The 27517-nt window shown below is 42.4% G+C and overlaps 1 long non-coding RNA gene across 2 annotated transcripts in view; it reads right to left on the bottom strand.

Annotated features, from left to right (window-relative positions):
• Positions 1-9472: 9472 nt before the first annotated feature.
• The window catches only part of LOC131914893 (uncharacterized), a 37106-nt gene continuing 19061 nt past the window's right edge, over positions 9473-27517 (bottom strand). Inside the window, exons 2-5 of one of the 2 annotated variants that reach the window (XR_009380212.1) lie at positions 18839-19197; positions 14930-15007; positions 10737-10859; positions 9473-10490 (exon numbers count right to left, since the gene is read on the bottom strand). This is a non-coding gene — a long non-coding RNA (uncharacterized LOC131914893). The remainder of the gene's footprint in view (positions 10491-10736; positions 10860-14929; positions 15008-18838; positions 19198-27517) is intronic. The other variant, XR_009380213.1, reaches the window with a different exon arrangement.

The following is a 27517-nucleotide window of genomic DNA, read 5'->3' as shown; positions in this document are numbered from 1 at the left end:
AAGATGTCTACTGAGTCACCAGAGAGGCAACTCTGGAGATCAAGGTCCCTCCTTACCATAAGGACCTACAGCACAGAATAAATGTCCCAGGACTATATTCTAAGGCCTGGGCTGCAGAACACCTCTAGATAGATGGGGAGACTCAAGTCAGCATTACACTTTGGAGTGGAAATGTGATCTAAGCCCCACACAAACAGACCCTCTCACCAGCATGCACACACAAGGACAATACAGAGGCATGAAGGATCAAGGTCATTCTGAGGACTACCTGGCTACCATGCCCAGGTGAGGGGCTGCATGAAGAGTATGTACTCCCACCCAGCTCTCTTCCTTCATTTTTATATTTCTCTTACTTGACACCAAGTTCAGCTCAGAGGCCCAGGGCTGTCCTGCTTCTTCTCTTTCCCCCTTGTTTGCTTGTTTGTGGTTTGTTTTACTTCCTAAGAAACGCAGGCTAGCCTGGAACTGGAGTTGAGGGTTCTTCCGCTTAGACCACTGCATGATGGGATTGTGGGGGGGGGGGGGCGGGGGAGGGGGATGGTTGTTCTTCTTTCATTCTTCCTCTCTTCTTTTATCTGAAGCTGCCTCTGCTCCTTCTGTTTATCTTTTCCTGTTGTATTTTTCCCTCTCCTGCTTTAATAATGATCATTCATCTTATTCTGCTCAGCTCCTTACTAATTAATATCTTCATACAAGCTGTACTATTCTTTCTCCCTCACTTCTCCACAGTTATTAGAGACGAAGAGGCGACTGTTTTTAAATCGGCTCTTACAACATTGTTTTAGAGGGTCTCACCATCACTTGTGGTCACTTCAGTGACCACAGACTGTCAGAACGCTGCTGGAGATTGATTCCACTGTCCTAAGCATGTGTGCTGAGCGTTTCAGCTGCTGAGCTAAATCTCTGGTACAGTGAGAAGAGACAACACCTCACCTATATGACAATATAGTCCCACTTGAAGACTGCAAAAATAGCCACTGGAAAATACAGATGGAAACAGAAAACCAGTGCCCTCAGCCTTGATACATAAGTCCCAAGGAAGCAAACCAAGAAACATGAACATGAAAGTGACATGATTTCTCTAAAAATGACTAATCCACTGACTGCAATGACAGTGAATTAGAAAAAAAAAAAACTCCAATAAAGAATTCCAAAAAGGTGATTATGAAAATGGTCAACAAAATCAAAAAGGAAAACACAAACTCCTGAATAAATCTAAGAGCATAAAGGAAATAAGAAAGTTGACATAGGATTTGAAAGGAAAACTCAATCTGAAGGCAGAAACACTCAGAAAATCCAATTTGGAAATAAAGAGCTTAAGTTTTAAAACTCACTGGAAATCTTCAGCAGTGAAATGGAAGTGGGAGACAGCATATCAGGACTTGAAGACAAGGTACCCAAATTAAGACGTTCAGTTGATGACAGAGATAAAAGTAATGAGAGCACATGAACAGAATGTTTGAGATATATAGGATGTCATTAAAAGACCAACTCTGTGTGCCATGGGCGTAGAAGAAGGGAGGCATTCAAGCTAGAAGGGTGGAAGATATAGTTATTAAAACCATAGCAGAAAATTTCCCACTCTAGAGAAAGAGATGGACGGATGCAGAATGCATTCAGAACACTGGGAAGGCGAGACCATGAAAAGGACACCCCTGTCATACTAGAGTTAAGATATTAAGCATACTGAATAAAGAAAAACTATTAAAGGCTGCAAGAGAAAAAGCACATAGTTACTACAAAGACGAACTCACCAGAAGAACAGTAAATTTCTCAGCTTTAATGACTTAGACCTGAGAAGGGCACAGAACGATGTATTCAAACTCTGAACGACAATCATTGCCAATCCAGATTATCAGACTCACCAAAACTAACCTTCCTGACTGAAGAAGAAAGACCATCTATGATAAACAGAGGCCAGAGGAATTCATAATCACTAAGCCAACAAACACTACAAAAGACACTTGGTGGACTCTTGTTTACAGAGAAGATGAACATGTCCACGAGGCCTCAGGAACGGAGAAACTGCGCTAAAATAACAAATACGTGAAAGACGGTTAAGAAAGAAGCAAACACCAGCTGGGAAGATGGCTGAGTCAGTAACATCCCTGCCTCATGAGCACAAGGGCCTGAACTTAGATCATCAGACTCCGCATAAAAAGCAGCAGCAAACAGACAGAGGGGTGGTAGAGGCAGTGGTGGTGCACACCTTTAATCCCAGCACTCAGGAGGCAGAGGCAGGAGGATCTCTGTGAGTTTGAGGCCAGCCTGGTCTACCAAGTGACTTCCAGGACAGCCAAGGCCGTTATACAGAGAAACTCTGTCTCAAAAAACCTGCATAAATAAATGGATAGATAGATAAATAGATAAAAGAATAAATAAATAAATAAATAAATAAATAAGTAAATAAATAAATAAATAAATAAATAAATAAATAAATAAATAAATAAATAGTAGCAGCATACACCTGTAATTCCAGCACTGGAAAGACAGAAACTGGAAGCTCTCTACAGCTCACTGGCCAGCCACACTAGCCAAATCAGTAGAATGAGTGAGACCCTCTTTCAAAAAGTTAAGGTGGACTTTAACTTTTTAAAGTTTTAAAAAGTTAACTTTTAAAAAGACACTGTCAACCTCTGGTCTTCACATGCAGCACACACACAAGCACATATGAACATATAACACACACTCACAGACATACACATAAACAAATATATCAGTGGTTCTCCACCTTCCTAGTGCTGCATCCCTTTAACACAGTTAGTTCCTCATGTTGTGCTGACCCCCCAACCATAACGTTATTTCCATTGCTACTTCATAACTGTCATTTTGCTACTGTTATGAACTGTAATGTGAATATCTGTGTTTTCTAGCAGTCTTAAGTGACCCCTGTGAAAGGGTTGTTTGGCCCACAGGTTGAGAACCACTGAAATAAATAAATGGCATTACAGACTCAAACGGATTTAACAAACATCTACAGAATGCTCTACCCAAACACAGTAAAATAGGGATTCTTCTCTGTAGCCCATGGAACTTGCACATTTTATGACACCAAGTCAGTCTTCATACATACAAGAAAATTAAAGTAATTTATTCTATCTAATCTGATCACAATGGAATTGAAGCAGGAACAGCAGCAAGAGAAAGTACATAGTGTGTAAGCTTCATAGAGATTGAACAACACGCTGTTGGATGACTAAGGGGCTATTAAAGAAATCAGAAGGCAAATCTTTTCAATTCCCAGAATCAAATGAAAATGATAATGCAACATAACGGATCTGTGGGATACAAGGAAAGCAGTTCCTACAGGAAAGTTCACAGCTATTAATGCCTACAGTTAAAAATCTTAAATATCTTAAGTAAATACCTTAATGATTCAGCTTATTGTTGTCTTAGTAAAAATGAGAACAAGCCAAATCTAAACTCAGTAAATAGAAAAAAAATAACAAAAATCAGGGTAGAAAACAATGAAATGGAAATGAAAAGAATACAAAGAATCAACAAAATAGAGCCAGTTCTTTCAAAATAAAAACACGATTGGCAAATTCTTAGCCAAAACGGAGGAGAAGGCCCAAATTAACAGAATTAGAGTAACAGGATAGATATTACAACAGACATCAATGAAATTCCTCAGATCATTGCATGAAAACCTATATTTGAAAAATTTGAAACTTACGGAAGAAAATAGTTAAATTTCTAGACATGTACTGTTGTGGGGTAGTCACCAGAGCAGACTGCTTAGACATGGGTTTAAATCAACAGAAAGTCTTTATTAGCCAGCTAGCGACTACACTGGGTGTTCAGGATTGCAGTGTAGCCCCGAGCCTTTCTCAGGGTGTGCTTTTAAGCACATAAACCATGTTCTGGGTTGATGTACTTCAGTTAACAAGAACAATTATCCAGAAGCAGAACTATAGAAACCAAAAGGCAAGGTTAGTACATTTAGAATCTTTCCCACAACTATGGACTTTGATGGATTAGGTCTTTGTTTTAATTTTTGGCAAGTGGTGCTGTCTATGTGCTGATTTTCACAGCATGAAGGGCACTTACATCATGGAGTCAGTTGTGCTAAGGTCTGGGGCCTTGTTAAAATATTACATACCAATATTAAACCAAAAGGATATAAACAATTTAGAACAATAACAAGCAATGAGATGGAGCAATAATTATTAAAAAAAAATTTCCAAGAAAAAAACAAATCCCAAGCCCAGATGGATTTACCACTAAATTCTACCAGATCATTGGGAAGAAAGGAGAGGGGGGGGAGGGAGGGAGGGAGGGAGGGAGGGAGGGAGGGAGGGAGGAAGGAAGGGAGGGAGGGAGGAAGGAAGGAAGAAAGAAAGAAAGCAATGCCAATGTTCCTCAAACTATTCCATAAAGTAGAAATGGAAAGAATGTGACAAATTCACTTTACAAACCCACAATTAACACAGATATCAAAACCAGATAAGGATACACACACATACACACACACACATACACACACACACACACACATACACACACACACATACACACACACACATATATACATACCAATCCCTGGAGAAACACACGTTCAAAAATACTCATTAAAATCAGAGGCAAAACAGAGATTACAAAAACTTTTTATAAATATCTGAATAGTAAATATTTTAAGCTTTCTGGTTCATAAACAGTCTCTTTGCATGTTTTTCTGTCTGTCTGTCTTCCTTCTTTATAATTTAAAAACTGTTTTTAACTCACCAGTTGCACAAAGAAGCAAGCAGTTGGCTTGTCTTGGCTCTTAAGTCATAGTTTACTAGCCCTTGACTTAAAAGAAAACAAACAAATGGAGAAAGAACTCAAAGATGTAAAAATCAAAGACTGAATATCTGTAATCTCATCGCTTGGGAAAGAGAGGCAAGATGATCAGGAGTTCAAGGTCATCCTCAGCTACACAGCAAGTTCAAAGACAGCCTGGGCTACATGAAACCTTATCTTAGACAAGAAACAATAAAGCACACAGAGGAGAAAAAGGATTGTATATATCCTAAAATGAGAAGACACATAATTTTATAGACATTTCACCAAAAGTAAATCAAGGAAAAAGACAATGAAAAGCAGCCTGTGGAACTGAAATAAAACCTTTCTTTACTTCTTCATTAATGGTCTCCCAAAGAGTATAAAAATAGACCCTGTTAATTTGGGTGTGGTGGCACACGCCTTGATTCCCAGCACTCAGAAGGCAGAGGCAGGCAGATCTCTATGAATCTGAGGCCTGTGTGTGGCATGTATAGTGAATTCCAGGACAGTCAGGACTCTGCAGAGACCTCATCTCAAAAAGGAAAAAGAGAAAAGAAAACCTTATTATACATGTATTCATAGAATTTAATAAAACATTGTATCTTAAGAAATTTTATTTTTTATTTTCTGTTCTTGTTACTCAGTTATTATCATTTAAACATGAAGAGATTGTGTGTTTATATGACTAAATACAAAATTCTAATCTTCTAATATGGTAATCTTTTCAAAAGGACCTTTAAAACTCATCCCTTTCCCCCCAAAATGCACTTTGCCTTTGCATTATTCCCTTTTTTCTGGTCCACCACTGTATCCCTCCCAAGTCCTTGCACACACCTCCAGCTGCCCGTTCTGAAGGCCCATCTCACAGCTCACTTCTCTTGAAGTCTCCCATTGTCGGCTTCCAGAAACAATTTCTTCTCCTTTTAGGTTCCCGTAATACCATTCATACCAATATTTCTCAAACTTGAATGTGATTATGTGCTGTGGGATGTTCTGTGTGGCAAATGTGTTGCTGATTGGTCAATAAATAAAACACTGATTGGCCATTGGCTAGGCAGGAAGTATAGGCGGGACAAGGAGGAGAATAAAGCTGGGAAGTGGAAGGCTGAGTCAGAGAGACACTGCCAGCCTCCATGATGACAAGCAGCATGTGAAGATGCCGGTAAGCCACAAGCCATGTGGCAAGGTATCGATTTATAGAAATGGATTAATTTAAGCTGTAAGAACAGTTAGCAAGAAGCCTGCCACGGCCATACAGTTTGTAATCAATGTAAGTCTCTGTGTTTACTTGGTTGGGTCTGACGGCTGTGGGACTGGCAGGTGAGAGAGATTTGCCCTGACCGTGGGCCAGGCAGGAAAACTTTAGCTACAATTATGAATCATCTGGAAACTGAGTTTTTCAACAAGAGCCCTAGCACAGTAGCTACGTCTATGGTGAAATTCACATCATCTCATTTATCAGAATCTACCTTTGTAACTTTCATGGCATCTGACACAGGGCTATACTGCTAACTGACTCTTAGTCAAACCTTGACTTTTCAGCTCTTGACGCTTGTGGATACGCATCTGATTTTTAACTGTTTTAAGGGAAATAAAACCTAGTGTCTCTTTGAGGCTCTTATGCTAATATAGCAAGTCCATTGCTCTGAAAAGTCCATATTTTTTTTAGATTTATTTATCTTTTTAATTATGTGTGCATGTGTGTCTGTGTGCTGCTATATGTATAGGAGTATGGGTGCCTGCAGAGGCCAAAAGAGGTCATCAGACTCCTTAGAGCTGGAGTTCCAGGTGGTTATGAGTTGTCCTATGTGAGTGCTGGAGACTGAAGTCACCCTCGGCCAGAGCAGCAAGTTCTCTTAACCACTGAGCCGTCTCTCCAGCCTCTGAAACTTAGATAATATTATTCTACATTCAGAAAAAGGAAACGATACTGCTCATAAAATTGTCACTTATTTTGCTGAATTTTACAAGGTAGATTTGTGAAACTTTTTTTCCCACTGATCTGACAAGTCCCTTCTGATTCTGAGTAGCAAGGGAGCAGGTGTGACATGCATTATGAGGAAGATCACAACAGTTAAAACAGAAAAGCTTCTTTTCCAGGTCCTTAGACACTTAATGGAGTCTGTGTGTTTGAAAAGACTTTGGCTTCCTCCCCCCAATACCACGCTCCAAGGACTCCTGGGTGCTGCCTGGGTCTGGCCTGTATCCTGTCATGTGACTGACAGCTCAGCTATCAGCACCTCTATATTGTTTTGTCCTGCAGGGCTCAGCATGTGTTTCCCCTTTGCAAGAATGACGTCATGTCTCAGGAAGTCTCTTTTCTCCAACAGACCGGGCGGATGTGCTCAGCGAGGCTTTGCAAATAAGAAATGAAGATAAATGGATCCTGGTGCTCTTGCTCAAGACCTGCATGCTTGTTGTAGAGCCCTAACCTCACCGTCTACTACAAACTATCACATCTGTGCATTGTGACCCAGCTCTCCTGCTCGCCACCAAAGCGAACAGACGCGGCGGGGAGAAGGAGAATTCTGCCAGGCTGGCGTGCATTTCTCCAGATGAAGTATGATTGCTTTCTGTCCCTGACTGTTGACCGGAAGTGAGGCTGATGTAGTTTGGCTTCCATTTGAGTAGACATTTTAGCCTGTTACCTAGAGAGGAGAAAACAGCAAAATTCTGAAAATTCCTCTTCTTCTGTGATGCCTTTTCCATTTTCTCAAAGGAAAGCTAATGAAATCCCTTTGCCTTGCCTCATTTGAAAGAAAAATAAAACAAGTGTGACAACTGTCTTCACTTTCCACCCAAAATATACTTGCCTTTGATCTTCAGTCTAAAATGCATTTCCCATGTCTGCACATTATGTGAAGTTCTTCCCTTGTGAGCCCCTTCTGTATAGTTGTGCTCTGTTCTTTACTAGGCCCTGTCCATGTTTCCTTGCTGTTTGTCATAAGTTGTAAACAAGATGCCAGAGACAGAGACAACAGGGACTCTTTTTTGGCAGCCCTCAGCAGAAACCCACAGATAGCTTAGAGCCTCAGAGTGTGCTGGGTTATAAGGACAATCCTAATGATTCCTTACCCGTTAGCAACACCTGCCAGTTCAAAATGCTCTCCTGCCTCCAATGCCATCATCATCCAATTTTGCTTGTTTTACAAACACCTAATGAGCACTTGTTCGTGGTAGGCAGCATGCAAGGCATTTGTGGGCATGGCAATGGTAGATAGGAAAGATACAGCCTCTGCCTTGGTTTAGTCAATGCTCGGTGAATGTTCACTGAGTTTCTATGATGATACGCTGGACACATTGCTTGCAGCACATTTGTGAAATGTCGTAAATTTCTTTCTTGTGCAAATCAGGAATCTGAGGCCCAAAAAGATGAGGTGATTTCCCCGAGCCCATGTAGTCAGCACTAGGTACAAACGGTGTATCGTAGCAGAAACCGGTCTAAGCCCAAGCACCAGAGGTTGCTCACACCGATGACAATCAGCTTCCAAACCAAGATAATGAATAAATCCCAATGCTCTGAATAAATCACACTCTGGGAGAAACGGAAGACTAGCAATCAGAATGTTTAGATTTCAGCTCTATTTCCATTGTATTTATCTTATTTAACCTCTTAAAACGGGGTCTAGTTGCTGGGCGGTGGTGGCACACTCCTTTAATCCCAGCACTTGGGAGGCAGAGGCAAGGGGATCTCTGTGAGTTTGAGGCCAGCATGGTCTACAGAGGGAGTTCTAGGACAGCCAGGACGACATAGTGAAAACCTGTCTTGAAAAACCAAAAAGAAAAAAATACAAATTAAAAAACAAAATCGGGTCTAGTTATGCAGCCCAGACCATCTTCAAACTCACCGTCCTCTTGTCTTGCTCTCCAGGCTGCTAGGCCTCTTTTTCTTATTTCCTAATGCACTAAAGAAAGTTACTGGCTTCCTAAATGTTACCAAGAATCCTAGTGTCCTAGGAAAACGACTTCAGAATCTTCGAGGGTCATGGAAAGAGGAGGGTTTGGCTCCATGCAATCTGTTCAGATTTCATTGAAGGTTTTATTTGTTTCCTATATTTAGGGTATACATAAAATTTTACTTTTAAAGCAGAATTTTCCAGGCTGGTGAGATGGTTCAGTAGGTAAAAACACTTGCTGCCAAGATAACCTGAGTTTGACCTCTAGGGCTCACATGGTAAAATGAAAAGTAGGCTCCTATAAATTGTCCTCTGACCTCTACACACAAGCTGTGCCCATGAGCACATGAGTGAATACACACACACACACACACACACACACACACACACACACACACACACACACAAAATTTTAAAACAAATTTTAAGGAATTTTCCTTAACCAACAAAGGCGGGAGTCTGGAAATGAATGAACTAGATAACTTGAGACCCGTTTCAGCTCTGAGTGTCTATAATGAGTGAGTTTTCCAGCATTATTGGCTAAGAGTCTACTTCTCTGTGTTGGAGATGGTTAACATCTGACTTTATTCCCAGCTGTGGTAAATGGGGCACACTCTACAGTCTTGCTACTTGAGGTCTAGTTCATATGTTGGTAGCCACAGTATCACCTAGGGTCTTGGAGATGCAGAGCATCAGGTTCCACCCTGGACACGAGCATCAACTTGGTTTCCAGGTGATTTGATGAGTATTAAGTTTCAAAAAGCACCCATATACAAGATTTTTTTTCTTATAATTTATAACACTGTCTCCCACCACATTCCTGTCTCTATGATTCTCAGCAAAATGTTTGGGATGGGCTGCTCACTCCTGCCCTGCCTCATCTCCATGGCTTACAGGGGATTGGCATTTCCATATTCTGTCTTACCACTTAACAGTTACCATCTGCCAACTTACGCTTATAAATGCACCCCCAGTGCCATGCCCAGTTAGAATGAGAGGGATATTGAAAACAGCTCTTCTCCAGTAAAGTTGAGGCCCCTCTGATGAGATCATCTTTCCAATCCAGTCCAATCCCAAGACTCACTAATTTTATAATACAGACAGTTATAACAAAAAAAAAATCTTTTAGATCCTTTACAGATTGCCCCAGGCTTGTCCATGTGTTATTAAAGTTGGGCTGAGTAATAAGTGCTATAAACGTCCTAGGAGACAGCACTCATGCCCAGTGAGCATGACATCCCATAATAGGCCTATTTGGCTTGTTACCCTGGCGCCTTTCTCTAGCCTGATCTCTGGAAACCAGAGAAAGGCAAACACGAGAATGTCAATCCAAAGGCATAGACAGGGGTATGAGAAGCTTTGCTTGGAGAGTTTTCATAAGATCGGATTTCTGGCCAAATTCCTATTACTTGTGTATTACAGTCAGAAGGCAATTTTTTTTTCCCCCTGAACATTTCTCTTCCCAGAAGGAAAACATTATCCTCCAAATAAAACGCAAGTGAACTAAATCGCTTCCAACCTCAGCATCATCTCGGGCTCGGTGTCATTTGTGGATTCAAGCTGGAGTCCTGTTTAATTTGCTCAAGTTTCATTCCGAAGAGGGAAAATGGTAACAAAGAGAGGGAGCATTTCAGGGGCAGTCATCTTATCCATTTCAGACTGATCACGGCGAGCATTTCGGGGGGGCAGTCACCTTCTCCATCTCAGACTGATCACAGCGCAGTTCGATTTATCAATCCGTTCACAGTCAGCACTCTCTGGCAACGTCAACTCTTCTCTCATTCTTTAGCAAGCACTTATGAAGTGTCTACTCTACCCTAGGCACTGAGGCTGGCCCAGGAAGAAGCAGAGGTAGTTTGTTTTAATCAAAAACTCATAGCTTACCTATGAAGACAGAAATATAAATAGCTACTAAATCAAAAAAAAAAATCAGGACCCTCTTAGTGGCTTGTTCAAAATAATATGGAAATATAGACTAGTAAGCAATGGGGATTCAAATATCACTAAAACGCTGTCCTTTCTCTCAACGGAGTTTTAATTTAGATGGGGAAACAAGAAATGTATCTGAATACTTACAGGACATCTTTGGTAAGGGCCAAAGGTATAATTAGCTGAAACAGCCAGGACTCAGTGTTGGTGGTGCTTAAGAACTTACTGTGGTGGACTGTGGGAACAAGGATAGTGTGGCGAAGTGTATTTCTAGAAGGAAGAGAGAAGGTTAGAGAAGCTCTAGCCTGAATGTAGGTGGCACTGTCCCATGAACAGGGATCTTGTGTGGAAGAAAAAAGAAAAAGCAGCTGAGTCTCCCAGATTCATTTCTCTGCTTCCTGATTACATGCTCCTAGCTCCCCAGAAAAAGCAAATTGGCCACCATGCCTCCTCTGCCATGATGGACTGTCTCCTCAAAGTGAGCTCAAATAAACTCTTCCTTCCTTCCTTAAGTTATGACATCAAGTATTTTGTCACAGCAATAGTAAATATAGGTACATAAGTAAAGAAATAGATTTGAACTGACTGAAAAAAAATGTATGCCATGCAGTGGTGGCACACACCTTTAATCCCAGCCCTTGGGAGGCAGAAGCAGGCTGATCTCTGTGAGCTTGTGGCCAGCCTGGTCTAGAATGAGCTCTAGGACAGCTGGGGCTACACAGAGAAACCTTGTTTCAAAAATAAATAAATAAATTCACATCCTGAAAAAAAATAAAATACGGAGAAAAAGGAAATCTGAGCCTCAAGCCAGCATAAATAAAAGCATGCAACAGGATGCTCCATGTCCCAAGTGCTCCATCCCCCAAGTGCTCCATCCCCCATCCCCATTCTAGTGCAACAACAGAGGTCCAGGTGCATTTGCAACTGAGACTTTGTGAATAAAGAATTTTCAGGGGGAAACCTAAATGAGATATAGAGGCCCTCATGTGTAGCCCTGAATAACATATACAGGACTGTGAGTTTTATTCCACAACTGATGGGGAGCTCACATGCCTTTCTGAGCACATGAATGGAAGGAAGCCAGGAGGAAAATTGAATTTGTGATACTTTGTAGGATAACTTGGAGCAGAAAAGTGCTGGCGAAAGGATGGGATGTGGAAGGAACTGCAATAGAGAGAAGCCTGTGTCTGCACTCAGCAGTCGTTAGCAGGCCGCTCTTGTATTGGAAGACTTGATGGAGGTACGTATAAAAGGTGTGTGAGGGGCACAGCCTTATTACTTAGGAAGTACTCCTTGGTGCAAAGTGTAGGTGACAACCCCAGATTTGAGCTTCGATTAGGTCTAAGTCATTTTCTTCAAGATCATCAAGTCCAATGGGGAAGGACTAGCTTCTGACAAGCGAATGCCTAGACTCTCAGAACAAAGAGAATATTCCGTAACATGGAGTGTAAGGGTAGTTTTGTCTAGTGACCTCATTCCTGGATCTAGACCAGACGTTCTCAACCTTCCTAATGCTGTGACCCTTTAATACAGTTCCTCATGTTGTGGTGACCCACAACCATGAAATTTTCATTGCTAATTTGTAACTGTAATTTTGCTACCGTTATGGATCATATGCAAATATCTGTGTTTTCCGATGGTCTTGGGAGACCTCTGAGAAAGAGTCTTTTGACCCACAAGGGGTCGAGACCCACAGGTTGAGAACTGCTGATCTAGACAAAGCCCCCTAGTGATAGCAGCCCAGAGCCCACAGTTCAAATGGAGGCACCTACTAATCAAATGAGACACTCCTACTACATTGGACTCTTCATCGAATAACAGGCAACATGCTTTTCCTCAAAGAGCTCACACACAGAGATGACTAAGCTGCAAGGGAAGTGTAAAAGACACACAGACTACTGTGTTGTAGGTTATTTTAAGGTGTGTTACTTTGTTTATGTTGCATTTGTTTAACTCTGTTAAGCTGTGTGATTGTGCCTGTCTAAAATACCTGATGGTCTAATGAAGAACTGAATGGCCAATAGCAAAGCAGGAGGAAGGATAGGCAGGCCTGACAGGCAGAGAGAATAAATAGAAGGAGAAATCTGAAAGGAGAAGTCTAGGAGAGAGAAAAGGAGGAGGACTCCAGGGGCCAGCCACCCAGCTACACAGCAAGCCATGGAGTAAGAGTAAGATTTACTGAAGTAAAAGAACCAGAAAAGCCCAGAGGCAAAAGGTAGACAGGATAATTTAAGTTAAAGAAAGCTGGCTAGCAATAAGCCAAGCTAAGGCCATGCATTTATAATTAAGAATAAGCCTCTGTGTGTGATTTATTTGAGAGTTGGGTGGCGGGCCCCCCAAAAGAACAAAAACCAACAACAACAACACTGTGAGAAAAATGGGATGCCTTCTTAATGATTGATGGGAAAATGTGCCTCGTGTACATCCTGAGGGCAGTTTTCTGGAAGCTTAAAGGTCACATCATGGAAGACCACTCTTCTTTAGTTTCATCTTTATATACAAAGTTTGTCCTGGGGAAAAAAATGTAGGAAAGATCTCTTTCCTGTAGACAAAACACTTTTACTTTATATATCTAATGTTGCCTCGAAAGAAACCAGACCAAATTATTCATAATTTGGGCTCACAATAAGAAGGTTCTAATTATTTGAAATAGGTGTAAATATCAATACAATAGCGTGGGCCTTTAAAGACGTGTTCATGAGAACCCAATGGTTAGGCATGTCCTCACCTCTTATATTCTTTATAAGAATTTACATACATCAATATTTGAGGAACAGATGATGGTAACACAACAGAATTGTAGGTACTCATTGAAGTATCCCAACCACTGGATCTTAATGCCTTTTCCTGGATCATCTATGGGAATATCGCGTGTACATAAGAAAGGGGAAAGGGGCCAAATCTGACTCAAAAAGCTACTGTTTTTCCAAAATCCATTAGAATATGTATTGGTTTATTCAGACCAAGTGTTCGGAGGTCTTCTCAGACTATTAATATCCCTCACAACATGTTTCAAGTGATTAATATGCACTTGCTTTATAAATACGGTGAATGTGAGTCCTACCATTATGGACAGCAATGGCTTATCAAGATGCTACAGAATTAAACCACCCTGTGAAGAGCTGCTTAAATTCCTACTATGGAGCCTGATCAGGTGGCTATTCCAGCAGAACTCGGATGCCCCAAAGGAACAGAAAGCTCCTGATGTCTGATCATCCATCCACTAATATGCATTGCCACCTAATGTCAAAAACTACTGATATTCTGTATTTTATGGGTTTTCATCTCAAGAAAGAAGACAAGAGTATGCTCCTCTTCCACATGGCAATTCACATCACAGATATTTATTGATTGTATACCACACACTGACTGGGCTAGATACTGGAGATGGAAGGAAGGAAGGAAGGAAGGAAGGAAGGAAGGAAGGAAGGAAGGAAGGAAGGAAGGTCATTGTTTTAGAGACATATTACGGGAAATACTTGTATGACATACACAAAGTGTTTAGTTGTACCCAACACTCAAAGTTTGAGTAATTAAGAAAAGTAGTAAACTAATCTCCCTCTCCTTCTCCCTCCCCCTCTCTCTTTCTGTGTGTGTGTATGTCTGTGTCTGTGTCTGTCTGTGTGTCTGTGTATGTACAGTGCACTTGTGTGGAAAGAGTGCATGTAGGGTAGAGGCCAGAAGACAATCTCAGGCATCAGTCCTCAGTTGTCACCCACCTTGTTTTTGTTTTTGTTTTCAAACAGGTCTCTCACTGGCCTCAAGTTCACCATACAAGCTAGGCTGGCTGACCAGCTAGTCCTAGGGACTCACCTGTCTCTTCCTCCCCAGCAGGGAGATTACAAGTGCACACTACCACACCTGGTTTTTTACAAGGATTCTAGGGATAAAACTCAGAGCCTCATCTTTGCAAGACATTTTACTGAATGAGCTGTAACTGAGGCAAGGCCTTAAGTGGATTTTTAAGGGCAAATAGAAGTTAGCCAAAGAAGTAATTGCCTAAGGGGAAAAATTTTGAGCAATGGTACATATTGGATAAATAAGACAGCTTATTTAAGAAACTACAGAAAGAACAGTGTACACTGTGAGTGTTGAACAGTTGCATTAGAAACGTAAGCAATAATCAGATAAAGAGATTTATGTATTATACTTAAAATCACTGAAATGGTTTTTAAAAGGAAATAATAAATTAGATTGACTTTTTTGTTGATTGGATGGCAGTACAGACACACAAAGGCAGAATAGATAAGACCACTTAAGAAATTCTTTTGCTAAACCAGGAGAACATAACAAAAAACAAAATCAGTGGTGGTGATAGGAATGGATTGAGAAATACTTACCAGTTGAAATTGAGAGTCTGGGCAGATGTGGAAGTCACATAACAGGTATCAGCTCAAAGATGGCTCCTTGGATCATATCTTGAGTAAACAGGTAAATGTTGATATTGATAACTATTTATACAAGTTAGAAATTCTAGTGTGAATTGAGGCTGGACTTGTTAAGTTTGCTGTGACTTTAAAAGACATCATAAAAATGAATGGCTCATCAATAGAGTCTGTGGCTTGTAAGAAATTTTGGGTTGGGGTGATCAACCCAACATGTAAAGAAGTAATTACAGATGTGTTAACTACAACCTGTAAACTAGCACTCCCGGAAACCAAACACACGGAAGGTGTTTTCCAAGAGTCCAGCACAGCTAGTGTGCTCCTCTCTTCTAGTCACTGGCAAATCTTTCCTTTGTATCTTCTTCCCAGTTCACTTTGCTTTTTATCGCTATGAGCCCAAGTCTCATGTGCTAAGCAGTACTGAGACTATCGTCTCCATTTTGATTGTCACAGAGGCAGAGACGGCAACAAGTCATCGGTAGAGGTATCCCAGCTTCATGAGACAGATCTGTCACTCGCTGCCGATCTAGTCTCCCTTCCTATGAAGGTGATAGGAAATGATACATAAGATTTCTGGGCCACAGTTTTCTTGAACACTGGTCCCTTCTTTACTCCATCTACAATGGTGAGGCCAATGCTGACCCACTAGGCAGAAGAAAACTTGGACCTGAGTCTTCACACAAGACAACGAACACCTCACTAGATACGAGAGTCAGAAATAAAACCCAATTATGCCAGGCTACTGAAATATAGAGTTCTACATTTTTATACCAGCTATACACTGATTTCCCTCATTCTCCAATTACGCATTTTTATCAAACTGTAGAACTTTATTTTATGCTTACTACATTTTATCTGTAGATGTATATGATATTGTAATATTTTCAATATCTGTTTGGAATTTAGTTTTGTCATTCAGTGTGGTATCTACTCCTTTCAATTCTCTGGCATCTACAAATTTGAACAAGGGTTCTATCCTTGAATGATTATTACATGTAAGCTAAAGACTGGGCTTCGACTACCATTACCAGACATCATCCCCGATTGCACTCTGTATAAGCTCTCTATGGAGCTGTCCCAGCCATTGTAATAAATACTTCTACTAATTGAAGCATACTTGCATGACTTGATTCAACTTCAGCTTTGAGTTCTGCGGGACTTAAGGATGCAAAGAGGCAAGAATAAAGGTGGAATGTGAACAAAGAAGACATGCCTTCCAGCCTTCCTTCCCTCAGCCCAAACTTTCCCCCAGAATGTACTAACATGCTAACTGCCATCAATGCCTCTAGTCTGTCCCCTTGACCTGCCATGCTCTCTTCAGACATCTTCCTCTCCAAATCCTATTGGCTGCCAAAGATTTCCAGTGACTTCTCATTAAATCCAAATTCCTTCACCTGCCATACAGAGACCACTTTCAGATGGACTCTGGCTGGCTACTTACCCTGTTGCATTTCCTCCACCAGCAGCATGGGCTTCTGCCCTTCACCAATGTGTCACAGGCCCCTGCTGGGCAAACATTGTTTCTTCTGCCTGATCTAGCATCCCTCATCTCCTCCAGGCAGAATCGATCACTTTCTTGTCTGTGCTTTTACACTTACACTGCTCCCGCTTCCCTGTTTATGTGTGTGCCTCCCCCCACTCCAGCTGTGAGCATGCTTGAGGACAGGGCTGTGGCTTTCACCTTTGCACATGTGTGACTGTACAGAACAGAGGTCAGTCACCTGTTATTGTTCCTCAGGTGGCATCCACCTTGTTTGAGAGGACAAGGTCCCTTCATTGGCCTGGAGGCCAAGTAGGCTAGGCTTACTGGCCCCGAGAGCCCAGGGACCTACCTGTCTCCTTCTGCCCAGTGCTGGGATTATAAATGCACACCACCATACTGGGCTCTTTTTTTAACATTTTAGTCTTTAATTCATTGAATAATTGTGTGTGTGTGTGTGTGTGTGTGTGTGTGTGTGTGTGTGTATGGGTATGTATGTCTGTGGACATGCACCATACCACATCACACATGGAGAGGTCAGAGGACAATTAGTGGGAGTCAGTTCTCCCTCCACCAGATAGGTTCTGGGGATCAAACCCATGGCAAGCCTGGCAGCAAACACCATTGCCAACTGCAACTGAGACATCTGGTAGACTCCAGACTCTCTCTACACAGTTTCTAGAGATCAAACTCAGTTCCTCACATTTGCATGGCAAGTACTATTACTTGTATTTACTGACAGAGTTATCTGTCCAGTTGTCTGTGTGACAGTCTCTACACAGTGGCAAGGAATACAGAAACTCCTTATTTTCCTCTTTACTGAAGTGTGTATACTCTTTTCGAGATTTTTTTTTTTTTTAGACAAGATCTCGTTTACGCCAGCCTCGCCTCAAACTTACTATGTAGCTGAGGACAACACTGAACTTCCAATCCTCCTACCTTCATCTCAGACTTGCTGGGATTCCAGGTATTCACCATCACATCTGGTTTGTGCTATGCTGAAGAGCAGAGCCAAGGTCTTGTGCATGCTAAGCAACAGTCTACCATCTGAAATAGAACCCCAGCCCTATTGAAGTATGTTTGACAGATGGAAATTGTATGCATTTAATATGTATACTATGAAGTTTGAGGTATGTATACATTGTGAAATTCTTTCCAAAATAGATTTAATTAGTGTGTTTATTGCTTCAGTTAACTCTTTATATATCCGATGAAAATTCCTGTGGTTAATTCTCTTAACAAACTCCAAGTGTGCATTATATTACTATTAATGTTGTCACCATGCTGTGTATGAGATTTACAGATTGATTAATCTTGCATAACTGTTCTTCGACCAACATCCTCCCCTTTCTTCCAGTCCCAGCCCCTGGAAGCCATTGTTATACTCAGTACTTCTCTGCAAGTTCAAGATTTTTCAACTCTGTGTGTAAATGGGATCATGCAGGATTTGACTTTCTGTCTGACATTTCACATAAAGTTCTCCAGGCTCATTCATGGTGTGACGTCTCATGGTGATAAGAATCCCCCATTCTTTGAAAGCTGAATAATAGTCCATCTTTATATGAATATGTGTATGCACATATGTATATATCACATTTTATTTGTTTATTCACCTTTTGATTCTCTATTGGAGCTTCTATAAATGCTGCTACCACAAACACTGGGGTGCAAACACCTCTTTAAAATACTCATTTCATTTCCTTTGGCTGATTAGTCAGATGAGGGATTGTTGGAGCACATAAAAGTTCTATTTTTTAGGAACCTACATGCTGTTCCTCATAATAACAATGGTGATGGACATTCCCATTAGCCATGCATAGAGTCTGCTCCCCACATCCTCACCAACACTTCTATGATACATGCTTAGTTATATCCATCCTAACAGGGGCTAGGTGATGGTTCATTAATGTGTACACATGTATTAACCGCTTTTTCAGTGTTTGGCTTTAAGACTTCAAGACCCAATCATCCAAGCTGGATGTAGTAAGTCAGACCTGTAATCATAGCACTTAGGAAGCTGAGGCAGGTGGATCACTGCACAATCAAGACTAGTCAAGGCTATACAGTGAGTCCCAGGCTAGCCTAAGGTACAAAGTAAGACCTTGTCTCAAAAGAGCCGTGGGTCTTGTTTTTTCAAAATACACTTATCTTTCTTTATGAGACTTGAATCTACTTTGATGTATGCTAGATTAAGAAACCCTCTCTATATGCAATAATGGATTCTATTTAAGAAATGTGACAATTCCTTGATATGCAAATTCTGAATGCTAGTTCTAAAATTAGCATGTGTACACCTAGTCAGGACAAATTAACATTATTTGTGGTTGCTGTTTGTATTAGAGAAGTAATAAAGAATGGCATTTTTTTTTTTTTAGTCCAAATACCTGGAAATAGATTGAGTAGGAAGAATAAATCCAGTAATTAGTTTGGGAGTAGAAAGCAGGATTGACTTCATTACATAATGGCTTCCAAAGGGAATGAGCTGCCTTCCTTTTGAAGTTTGATTAAAGGTGTGCCTAGGAAGGATATTCCACTCGGCCCTCCTCCGGGATTTCTTCCCATGGTGTAGTTTCCCTGGGGTAGTTGCTCCAGTGAACTGTTCTGCTTTCTTTCACAATCGTCCTGCAGCCCTTTGTGTTTTCAAACTGCTTTGCCATTGTTTTGTTCCTCAGGACACACTTAAAAATGATTCCATCAGGGGGGCGCCGGGCAGGAAGCACAGGTCCGCGGGTTGCTGGCAAGGCTGCAAAAAGAATGTGAAAATTTCCTGTACGGTGGGAGGATGTTTCCAAATTGTCCTTTTAAAAAATATTGCCATGTCCAAAATTCAAGTGTGCTCAAAAAAACAGCAAACCTAGCTTTCTCTTTTTGGATGTAGAATACAGCTGACAGATAAAACACACGATGGTCAGTTAAATTTGCATTTCAGATAAATAGCTGACCTTTTTTTAAGTATCAGTGTATCAATAAATCCTAAGAAATCTAATTCTAGGAGTTCTGAGTTCTTATCTGCTAAATCTGGCCACTCTGCTATAGGAAGATGATGGACTCCCCAGAGCTGTATGAACTTCAGTAAAAATAAATTAATTAAATTAAATTGTAATCTTTGTCTCTTTGAAAATTCTTAAAAGTTCATTTATGAGTCCAGTTACACGGCTCAAGAGGTAAAGGTGCCTGCTGCCAAGTCTGATGACCTGGGACCCACAGGGTAGAAGGAGAGAACAGCCTCTTGCAAGCTATCTCTCTGACCTCCACATCCCATCTGTGACATGTAAGCACTCATACACATACATGCACAATAAATGTGTGTGGGTGGGTGGGTGGGTGTGTGTGTGTAGGTGGGTGGGTGGGTGTGGGTATGTGTGTGTGCGTGCACATGCATGTGCGCACTCATGTGGAAGTCAGAGGACAACTTTCCCCGAGGCAGGGTCTCCAGTGTAATCCTGGGTTGAAGGCTCGTCTCCAGAGGCAAAATGCTACACTACCAAAACAGTAAGTACAGTTTACTGCAAACTACTTTATGCTTTAGCATTACTCCATCATCCAAGATTTACCCAGAGACTAACTGGTATCAAGCAATGGGTGCTGTATTTAGAGCAAGATCTGAGGTTGAATTTTCTCATTGACTGCACCACCTTAGGCAAATTAATTCCCCAGCATCTCAGATTCTTTGTCTACAGCTATGGGGATAAAACAGTTACTGTAAGAGCCAAATTAGCTAATGTGTGCAGAAGCACTTTGCTTTTATGAATGGCTATAAACAGATTATGACTTATTAGAAAGCCACTCTGATCTAGGAGTAGCCCAACCCTGAGATCCCAGCACTTTGGGGGGGGGGGGGGGGCGGGGGAGGTAGGAGGATTGAGTGTTTGAGGTCAGCCTGAGTTACACAGTGAAACCCCGGGGAAGAGATGTGGAGAAAGAGAAGGAAAAGAAAAGGGAAAAAAGTTACTCCGCTCTTCCAGAAGCTCCTCTCATCCTAGCCAGCTTTGGAATGTCTTGTGAGGCTGCCCAGGAAGGGCTCTTTCCCCCAAGCTTTCAAGGGCAGAATTCTTAGCCAGTAACCACAAGTGGTCATTTTACCATCCATTCTCTTTATCTTTCAAGAGACTTGGGTTCGAATGTCAGTTCCAAGCCTCGGTTTCTTTGCATAACAAATGAACCAAATGACATTCACTCCACATTTATGTAATCAGGAAGAGTGGGTGACAACCACGGGTAGAGTTTCCTCTTTGGGGATGTATGAGCTCTTTTCTGTGCTCCTTCTGGAGCCTCCGCAACACCCCGGGAGTAGGTGTGCTTAAGGAGCGGGCCTCAGTTTCCCTTGTCCTTCTCTGCCTAGCAGCTCTATGGTCAAAGCCCAGCAGGAGAGGCGTGGAAGAGGCCTCTTCCAGTCTCCACACATCCCTCTAAAATGGGGTCTGAAACGCTCAAAGCAGCGTTGCCCTGGATCTCTGTGGACTTCCAAGACAATAACCTTCTCTAATCACTACCAGATTCGCGCCAAAAAGCAGCGGGGGAGCCGTTGCCTTGACCCACCGGGGCCTCCAGCCCCTCCCCGCCAGACGCAGGCTAATGCGATACAGACGTCTCCCTTCCCGCACCGCTCTCCCACCCGCGGCCCCTCTCCAGACGGACATCGCTCTTCCGAAGTCACTTTTTTTGCAGGTCACCAGGCCACTAAGGAGAGGCCTGCGTCTCGGGACTTCCTAGCTACCCAGGGGGCATTGTATTCACCACTGGCAGAAGCCAACTTCAAACGGGCATCAGGCGGGGCTTTGCACTCATATCGATGGTACAACAGTGACCTCCAGTGGCTGAGCCCGAAGACAAAAAAAAACCTCCAGTGGCTGAGCCCGAAGACAAAAAAAAATCTGCAACGTCTCAGAACAATCCAGTCCTCCTATGAAGACAGTGTGACAGGATTTCTGAGAAATCCTGTATACAGCATCTAAAGAATCAACAACGACAGAGATGGTGGACCCCAGAGTTGCTGAATCTTAACAAGCCAGCGGATGTGGCCAGTGGAAAGTCTCCAGTCCACAGTGCACATGGGCTCTAAGGAACTGAGCACCACTGCCTATCCTTTGGTACAAATTCCTCACCTCTTAATCTGCTCCAGATTCCCTCTAGTCCCCAAGTGGCTTGTATTAATTCCTCTGTTAGAAATGACCTCTTCATTTCTCTGCCTGATAAAATCCTTGTGAGGATGTCAGATGAGCACGTGCCGTTGGGGAACACGTTCAAAATCATCCCTCTTAGCAGAATTAATTTTGTCTTCAAAACATATAGTATCAAGGGCATCAGTACTGCTGCATGTGTTTGGCTTTAGAAGCAACATGATGTGGCAGTGTTATAAGGGACTTACTACGCTCTGAGTTCTAGGTAAAGGATGAAAGAGGTGCGGAATGTGGGTCACATTTCCAGCACTGTGACAAAATGCCTGAGGGAAACAACCTAAGAAAGGAAGGATTTTTTTTTTTTAAGATCCATTCAAATCTAAGACCACAGATTTAGATCTTTCAGTCCACTGTCATTGGTATCTGTTGCTTCTGAGCTGATGTATGGTGAGGCAGAATATTGGAGCAAAGAGCAAAGTGGTCCTCCTCATGGCAGACCCCAATAGGTACAAGATACATCCTCCTAATGAATGTCTTCAGTGACCTCCTTCCTCCAGTGAGGCCCTACTTCTTAATTTCTACCAATTTCGGAAAATACCACCAAATTATGAGTTCATGGACGGACTGACCTACAAATTAGGTCACGGGCCAATCATTTCCCCAAAGCTCGACTGTTGCATGTTGTGTTGAGGACGGAGGCCTTAATACATAATCCTTGATGAGGGGTGCACTTCACATGCAAATGATACCAATTACTGAGCTCTGAATGCTGCAGACTAGTGGGGTGTTCACAGGGAAACAAATGCCACCAAGTGTAGTGAGGAATTCTATATTTGTCTCAAGTGGGAGTCATCACTCTGGTCTTCAAAAAAAACTTGATCAGAAAGACTCTGTCTGAATAAATGGAGGGGCTTTGGTTGGGGATTTGGGGGTTGAGTAGGAGTTAATGAGGTAGGTAGAATGATTTAAGATGGGAAAGAAGGGATGATGCACATTTGGGGCGTGAAATAACTACCTAGAAGTGAGTGTGTTGAGACAAGAAGCCGTCCACACTGGCCCACACTGGCCAGATTATTTATTGTTGGATGATAGAGATATAAGGCCAGAACACAACTGAGACCAGGAAAGGGGATCTTCCAAATTGTTGGCTATGGAAATCAGAGTCTTCAATGATTGCTGAACTGAAGCCATATTTAGGGAGAATAAGCTCATGCATAAACTAGAGTGGCATATAGCACAAGCTAAAAATCAAAATCAGGTTTTTGCCCATTAGTGATCCTCCTCAGATGCACAGGGGTATGGGTTAGTCAAATCTCACCCACTGGGGTAAAGCTAAGTCGCTGAGCCAGTGAATAAGCAGGTCAGGTACAGAACCTCGAAGTAGAAGACAGAAACATAGGAGGGGTCGTCCCCATTGTGAATAGAGACCAATGTCAGCGTTACAGGAAATGAGATGGCCTGACAGGAGAGAGGAGATGTCAAACCGCATCTTTGTGAACTGCATCTTGCTGACTCATGACTGAATTTTTAATGTCCTCATTGTTAAGATGAGATCCAGTGAAGATGTTCAGATGATCCAGCTCTGAGATCCAGGAAGCCTCAGAGTGGCCAGTGAGGCCCCACTCTCCACTCAAACACATGTCCTGGGCAGCTGGGAGATGACAACCTGTTTGTTCTTCAGCCTCAGATAATAAATACTGACTGAATTTGCTGGAATCTGGCCCTCTGGATAACTTACTATGAATGAAGAGATGTATGCCTTTTGAGGGGACTCACTGATGGCTGAGATGGACAGCAGCTTAAGCCATGAGGCTCTGCCTCAATACATGTTTTTCCTGCCTCCCAGGAGTGCAGGGAATTCCTCTACAACAGGTCATGCATAGTGTGTGGAGAGCAGGCAACCTGCTGTAGAGGGTACAAGGATCTCCATGCAGGCCCCCAGCGAGAGCTGCTGGTCTGCACTGTGACAGTTAAACACAGCACGGGGGACCTGTCCGCTTACTGATACAGTCACCCCATTAGAAAGTGATCTCTCTGAGGAGCCTCACCCAGCACCGTGCCTGGACTCAGCACTCAATAAGCCCTGGCTAAATCAGAGAACAGTAAGCTCCTCAGGGACGAGGAACTAAGAAGTCCCTGGAGGTGCTGAAGGTTGGATAGGAGTACCAGAACATTCCATGTTTCTCAGACATGCCCTTTTATCTTTGTATTAATATTGTTAACATGAGTATTAGAAAGAATGTGGATTTGGAAAACAGATAAAAGTGATTTTGAATCCTGGCTGTGCTGCTACATTAGCTTGAACAACTTACTTGAGTTGTCTAAGATGTTTTTTAGCTCCAGAAGGTATCTAGAAGCTCTGTGTATAAAGGGGACCCTTGCTGATTGCTATAGTATAGTGAGCCTCTATGTTAATTTTCTCTCTGCTGCTGTGATAAATACCATGACTAAATGTAACTTGAAGAGAAAGGGGTTTATTTATCTTATATAGCCTGATCACAGTCCTTCTTGTAGAGAAGTCAAAACAGAAATTCAAGGCAGGAACCTAGAAGCAGGAACTGAAGCAGAGGCTATGGGGGAACGTTGCTTGCTGGTTTTCTCCCCAGGACTTGCTCAACTTGTTTTTTTATACAACCTGGGACCACCTGCCTTGGGGTGGTACCACCCACAGTGGGCTGGGCCCTCCTACATCAATCATTAATCAAGAAAATGCCCTCATAGACTTGCATACAGATCAATTTGATCAATTGCATTTCCTCAGTTGAGGTTATATCTTTCCAGATGACTCTACCTTGTGTCAAGTTAACAAAAACAAAGACAAAAAAAACAGCCTCCACCAAGCATCAGCTGTTGCAATGACAGCCACAAGCATATACCTTCTTTCGGTGGGCTTTGAACTACCTCTTACCCCAACAGTTGCAGCTGATGATCTTTACCCACAGAGCTGCTCACCAGTGCAGTAGATGGTCTTGTCCAACAAATTCAAGAATCAGAACTGGGCGACCTGCGGCCTGGCTGGAGAGCTTGTATGCTGTGGTGAGACTGCACAGATGAAGGCTTAGACCTGGTTCAGCAGTACAGGGCCTTTCTGGGTATGAAATGACATCCATGGAGAAGAATGGGCTGTCCCCATTCAACAATGTGTTGTTGCTGGAATCAGGGACAAAGAAACCCATGTGGAGATTATACAACATTATGATGACCAAGATAAAGCATTAGATCTGCAAAGACCTAGCCCCCAGGACTGTCAGGATCACATAAAAAAAATTTAAGGCAAACACTAACTCTTCGTCAAGGTTGCTTGCAGTTGAGTGAGATATTCAATGCCTTAAAAGTCAGTCTGAGCACCCACCTAGAATCAGCCACCTGTTAGTGACACCAGGATCCAAGACCTGCGTAGCTTGCCACATGTGAAAAGTCCTATTTTGATTTTGTGGCTTCAAAGATGGACAGTGACATCTAATCATGGCTCCTCCTGGGTTAGATGACAACATTCAAGACATTAATTTTAAACCCAAGTGATCAGTATAGTTACATTTGTGTGGCCTCAAGGATATGGAAATCAGTTTGAGAAACCAGGGACCTGGAGAAGAATACTTTTCCTAAATATCTCTTAGCTGTGATGGAGTGAAGCAATCTCATTTACTCTATGATGATAATTCTTTAATGCTGGTGGACACCAGATCTCCGCCTGTGTTTCAGATCCTATATCCAACAACATACTGAACAAGATGCCCAAATATCCCAAATTAAGCCCTGGCCACAGTGTGGGTGATGGATTTCCCTCCCTCCTTCCCCTGACATCTAATCAAGGATGTCTCACTGACTCACCTGACTTGGTGGCTCTTCAATGTGTCACCACTAGGCTGAGCCCTCTACACACCCACTAGCTTTCCAATATTTCTGCAGCAAATAATTACAAAATTTTAGGCTAGATATAATATCTTGGAGTTCTTTAAGCTAATACCCCAAGCCTTGCTGACTAAAATTAGGATCCTATCAGGACTACCACCTATTCCAGAAGCTCCAGGGGTGCAGGTGGGGCAAATCTGTTTCCATGCTTTTTCCTAAAAGAAACTCACATCCCTTGGCTCATGGTCTCCTCTTTCACTTCCAAAGCTATCAATATAATACCTGTCATTTATTCCACAGTGTGAGTATTGCATGTGTTCCAATGCCACATCTTTGTCTGGCTATAGCCAGGAGAGGTTCTCAAAGGATTACGTCCTACTAGGAACTTGAATAGTTAGATTGGTCCACCTGAATAATCAGAGACAATCTCTCTGATCTTTGATTCACCTTATTCACAACAGCAAAGCCTCTTTTGTCCCTAAGATAGCATCTATTCAGATGTTCTGAAGAGTAGGGTGTGGATATACTTGGGCAGGCCAGGAATCTGACTCCCACAGCACACATTATCTCCTCATTCGTGCCAGACTTCTGGGAGATGGTTACTGCTATTAGCTCCATTTTGTAGATGAGGATACTGTTAGCAACCTGCTTTAGATGCCTAGGGGATCACACTCTGAGAAGTGGCCAGGGACACTCATCTCAGGGGTCCACTGTCGTATTCTTTTGTATTCCTGCTTCTGCCTGACACCTCTTAAATCCCACCTCTTGGTTTCAGTCACCCTTGTGATTGACTTCAATTATTGAAATATCCTAGCTGGCCTCACTCCCTCATTCTCCACTGCGCAGCCTGAGTTATCTACAAAGCCCACATCTGACAGGTCACAAGCCTATGACATTCCATCACTGTTGGGGGAATGCCCAGACATGTGGAGTTGGTATACAGGACCGTTAAGACACAGCGTCTGCTGGACTCTCCCCCCTTCACTCTTCTCCCGACTCTCTCCCATGCTCCCACATTAAGTCCAGCCCTCTCTGGTTTCCAAATGCTTTCATGCCTTAATAATTTTTCACAGATTTGTTGTGTACATTAAGATGCAAAATCATAGTATCATACTTTGAGTGTGTGTTTAATAAAAGATGGTCTACAGAGAAGGGCAGCATGAACAGCTGTGAATAGCATGCTCGAGACCTCACCACCATCGATCTGAAAGAAACAGGAAGCTTCACAGAAATTTGTCAAATCTGCTTCCTTTTATTCTAATTTGTTTTTCATGCCCTGCTCTAAAGACTGACTTAAGGAGAGGTGGGGAGAACAAAAGCATGCTTCAGAAACAACTCAGCCAAGAACGATTCGATAACGCATCTTCTCTGTTCCGTTATCTAAAACGGTGAGCACGTAAACAGAACAAAAGCAATGGAAATCAAAGACTAGAGGAGGTCTCTCCTGTTATAAACTATAAGCACGGAGACCGGGGAGAATCGTGAGAAGGCTGCTTTGCCAGCGGAGCCCTCTGTCACGGGAAACAGACAAAGGTCTAGGTGGTTTGAAGTACTGGATGAGTGATTTTATATTTGCAATTCTATGTCAAGTGAAATGTTTATAGTGTGATTTAAAGGAAGTATTCAAGACTGGGTCATATGTCATCCCAGACCGGCACATGGAGTAAGCTACACTATTAATTCATTTGACAAAGGCAGCCTGCACATCTCCCTGCCTTGGGCATGACATAGACATTAGAAGCCCATGGGCTGATTTGTAAGGAGCTCGGGCCAAGCAAATCACTGTGGACCTACAGAGAGTCCCAAGCACAGGAAGCTGGAGGAGTTGGCTGGGGGGGGAGGGGGGGTGTGGAGGGTCTCCTTCTGTAGGGTTGATCAAGAAATCTTCATTTAAAAAGATAAAGCTTGAGCTGAGTCTCGAGGAATGTTCAAGAGCAAGCCCGGAACAGAAAACTAGGAAGAAAACACATGTACACAGAGGCAGAAGGAACAAAGCAAGGATGGAGACCGAGCCTAGAGAGAGAGGCCAGAGCAGGACCTCCAGGCATCTTGATTAGAAGCTGTCGGCACTGCTGAGAGGTGATTGGCCGG

This window comes from Peromyscus eremicus, chromosome 7 (assembly GCF_949786415.1).
Source record: "Peromyscus eremicus chromosome 7, PerEre_H2_v1, whole genome shotgun sequence".
Classification (NCBI taxonomy): Eukaryota; Metazoa; Chordata; class Mammalia; order Rodentia; family Cricetidae; genus Peromyscus; species Peromyscus eremicus.
The sequence above is the reverse complement of the archived record's forward strand: the minus strand, read 5'-3'. Positions and strand labels throughout refer to the sequence as shown.